The sequence below is a fragment of the Pteropus medius genome, unplaced genomic scaffold (assembly GCF_902729225.1).
Source record: "Pteropus medius unplaced genomic scaffold, Ma_sr-lr_union100, whole genome shotgun sequence".
Lineage (NCBI taxonomy): Eukaryota > Metazoa > Chordata > Mammalia > Chiroptera > Pteropodidae > Pteropus > Pteropus medius.
Window position 1 is genome coordinate 22,959,011 of NW_024349519.1, and position 4,484 is coordinate 22,963,494.

General features: G+C 30.0%; 1 pseudogene; it reads left to right on the top strand.

Moving 5' to 3' along the window:
* Positions 1 to 486: 486 nt before the first annotated feature.
* On the top strand, positions 487 to 605 carry LOC120618706 (uncharacterized; annotated as a pseudogene).
* The last annotated feature ends 3,879 nt before the right edge of the window (positions 606 to 4,484 follow it).

Sequence of the window (4,484 nt, forward strand, 5' to 3'; positions counted from 1 at the left end):
AGGGAATGATGTCAGTTTAATGTAAACCTTTGTGTTAATTCGGATGTGAAATTTCCCAGCTTCCATTTTTGGACCACCAAATTATAACAGCTGGACATAAAGTACACTAAGACAGCTAAATGTAGCAAACTTTAGAAAAACACAGTACTCTCCATGATCCTACTCACCCTAAATTCTTCCTCTTGGCTCTGTCGGTCCACATGGTAGTTTCTGAAAATTCTTATTGTGTTCTTATCTTTGATCCTACCTAACATGGCTCAGCAGCCTCTACCCTTTTTTTATACATCCTCCATGAGCTAACTTCAACTTGTTTTTAATGGTAAATCTAAAATTTAGTATAGTATTAAAGTATTCAAATTTTAATACACCTTTTTTTTACTTGCTTGCTTGGTTGATTATGTATATTTATATGTACAGAAGAATTTGCTGTGAAATCTGTTTTCAGTATAACCTAGTAGCAAGTTTAAGGTAAAAATGTTCTTGCTAGTCTACAGCTATGCTACCCTGAACAAGTCCGATCCCTTCTGATCTCGGTAGCTAAACAGGGTCGAACCTGGTTAGTACTTGGATGGGAGACCACCTAGGAAGACCAGGTGCTATAGGTGAAAAAAATAAAAAAATAAGGGATTGTAAACTGACAAGGTCCTTACAATTTGTGAGGTCAACCACGGGTTGTCTCTCCTAAAAAGAAAAGTTCTTGCTAAATTCTTCCAATTAATTACTATCATTATACCCCTCCAAATAAGTCAATAATTGTGCCTGTTGAAATTGATATAGATCATTCTGAGTTTAAAAATTTACGATTATCTGTAAGGTATATTTTAAAGAAGGAACATACTCTTTTGGATTTCTATCATTTCAAAGAAGATATGTCCAGTGTAGTCACTGGTGCTATTTGTCAAATGTTTCTGGCCTGTGCCTTCTGGCCCCCTGGTAGTTGTGTGGGCCATATGTCTAGTTCTGGCCAATGAACTGTGAGCAGAAATAATGTGCATCACTTCCAAAATAGAACACTTAATTGCTGAAGCAAGACCCACCTACAGAGCTCTCTTTAACCTTTGGCAAGGTGATTGACATTCTTCAAGACAGTTGCTGTTCTGCCAGCTTGAGGCCCTCAGTTGTGAGCAGCCTGGATCTTTGAGTTACTACCATTAGCAATAGATATGAAGCAAATGCAAGAAATTAATCTTTGCTCAAGCCTCTGAGATTTTACGGTTTTTCGTTAACTGCAACAGCATAAACTAGCTTATCTGAACAGATATAATGTAAAACTATACTATATGTCAGAGACTCTCTTAACTCACAGGCTAATATTAATTAGTCGCTTTATATATTTAAGTACCTAGAATTCTTATTTTTAAATTAAAAAGTAGAATGGTACAAATACAAAGTCAGTCTCCAAAACTAAATTATAAATGTTAGAATAGCAAATATATACCCAAATGCAGTGCAATTAAATAAATAAACTATTGTTAGAAAATGTTGTATTGCATTTAGATTTGACTTGTACTTCTTAATGACTTGATGATAGATTCAGATATTACCTACATTTTACAAAAATCCATCTTAAATGATATAGTTTTTATAAATACAGCACAAATCAATTGCAATACATTCGTGAAAATTGTATGTTTATAGTAATTAAGGTTTTAATCTTTTTTAGCACAGACATTCATATGCTTGGATGGAAACTAAATGTTCTGCAATCAATATTTAAATGTTTCTATAGTAACTATACTTATCACAATAAAAAAATCTCACATTGTAATATGCTTTAAAATTAAAAGAAAAATGTTAAACATTTTATTTTTGTTATATAATATTTTAGACCAACTTCTGAACGATTAAGTTATTTTCAACACAAAAGAATGCATGTTCAGAAAAATGACAAATGACATGACAATTCATTTTTTTAATCAGAAGTGGTTGGTCTATCTCTTTGTTGGTGGGTTTTATTACTCAGCAATATTAAATCCCTTGCTTCAACTGTTTTCTTTTTTTTCCAGAGACCTTCGCTTAGAATAATTAAGTTTCTTAACTATTTCTGGCCTATGGCTTTTAATATAAATCTAACACTTGGATTTTTCTTTGGATAATTCATAGCATAGTCTCTGGGCAGATAGCTTGAATCTTGGCTATAGAACTTATTTTTGCCTCTAGGGTAGGTTACTTAAAACCCTCCGTGAAAAGGCTTTACATTTACATTTAATTTTTTAATTAATAAAGAAAAATTTGGAACTATTATTTTGAGCGATTTTTGATGATTTGTGTCTTTCATGGAATTTTCCCACTTTAAGTAAAATTTATAGGAAAGGTGGTTCATATTTTCTTCTAAATTCTGTGCAATCTGTAGTGATGCCCTCTCTTTAATTTGTTACTGATAATTGTGTCTTTAAATTTTTAAATCAGTTTAACTAGAAACATAATTTTATTTCAAACAGATTTTAGATTTATTAATTTTCTCTTTTTTTTGTCCATTTTTAGGCATTTACTTTGTGCTCTTTATTATTTACTTCTTCATGCTAATTTTGACTAATTTGTTCCATTTTTAGCTCAGTAAGGTTGAAGCTTAGATTATTGATTTCAAACTTTTAGTCTTTTATAATATAAGCTCTTAAACCTAAAAAATTATGAGTAAGCACTGTTTTACATTTATTCATACTAAAGTTTACTATATTCTTACTTCAATTTCATTAAGTTAGAAATAGTTTCAAATTTTCTTGAACACATGATTTATATTAAAGTATTCTGTTTGATTTTCAAATCATTAATTTTTAATTAATTTTATTAAAGTCACAGAACAGCTTTTTTATTATCATATCAAATCTTTGAAATTTGTTGAGACTTGTTTTATAAATTATTTTGTTGAATGTTCCTTACCTACTGAGAGAAAAGTGTCGAAATCTTAAAATATAGTTATGGATTTGTCTATTTTTAGACTGTCAGATTTTGCTTCTTTTTTAAATCTATTTTGTCAGTACATATGGATTCAGAATTGGTATATCTTGCTGACAAATTGACCTATCTTGTGATAGAAAATGTTTCTCTTTCTAGCAGTTCTTGTTCTGACGTCTAGTTTGATGTTATTTTAGCTATACCAGCTTTCTTATGACTAGGATTACATGTAATATCATTTTTTGTTACTGATTTTCTTTCTAATCTTGAAAAATTATCTACATGCCTGTAAGTTATCTTAAATCTATTTTTTAACTTTTAACTAAACTGTTTTATTTTACTGAATAATGCATTTATTTTACACAGCACATAATTAGAACTCATATTTTTATCCAGTTTGAAACTTTCTCAGTTTTAATTGTGTAGACCATTTATACTTAAGGCAATTTTCCATGTGTTTGGGTTTAACTCTAGCATTTAAAAAAATCCCCATATGTTCTTTGTTCTTTTTTTCCTCTTCCTGAATATATTTTTCAGATGGCATTTTTATCTCCCTGGTTGGCATAATCACTATAACATTTGTCTTATTTTATGTTTTTTAGTGTTTACTTCAGGATTTAAGATATGTATCCTTGTATTATAATCTACTTTCATAAAATATAATCACAAGTCACTTAAAAGAAGTTCAACAATATAGGTGCAGTCTCCTCCTATCGTTTATTTTATTGTTATCATATGTTTTACTTCTATACATTATAATTTCCAAATTATTTTTTATATTTGCTTTAAACAATTATTATGCTAACAAAAATAAAATTAGAAAATTATATTTGTTTATTTACCATTTTTAATGTTCCTCTCCTACTGTATAGATCCCAGTTTTCACCTGTCACCATTTTCCTTCAGCCTGAAGACGTCCTTTTAAAAATTTTCTTGTGGTTGAAGTCTGCCGGCAACAAGATCACTCAGATTTCTTCAGCTTAGTCTTTATTTGCTATCAGTTTTTAATTTGCTGGCTTTATAATTGTAAGTTTATAGGTTCTTATGTGATAGTTTAAAAGTTGCATAATTTTTAACAAGAAAGTTATAGAAATTTGTATCATCGTTCCTCAATATATAATGATTGTGTGAGCAGGCACATCCGGGCGCTTGTTTTCTTGGCTGCTTTAGCACTTGTTTCCAACAAAGTGATTATGATGTGACATGGTACATTTTCATTTTTTTATTGTCTGTAGTTTGTGATGCTTCTTGGATTCCTAGGTTTATGATTTTCATGATATGTGAAATATTTTCAGATATAATTCCTCAAATATATTTTAGGCCCCCTGTCCTTTCTTAAGACTTCAATTACATGTGTGTTATTGTCCCACAAGTCACTCAGACTCTTTGCTTCTTTCACACTTTTTTAGCTCTGTTTTTCATTTTGAGTATTTTCTATTAGTGTGTTTTCATTTCAACAGTCATTTTGTGTTAAGGGATCTATTCTGCCATTAATCCCCTTTAAGAAAGTTTCATAACATGAATTGTATTTTATATCTTTTAGAGACTTTGTCTGCTAATTCCATTATTCTTGCTACTTAATTTTTTTT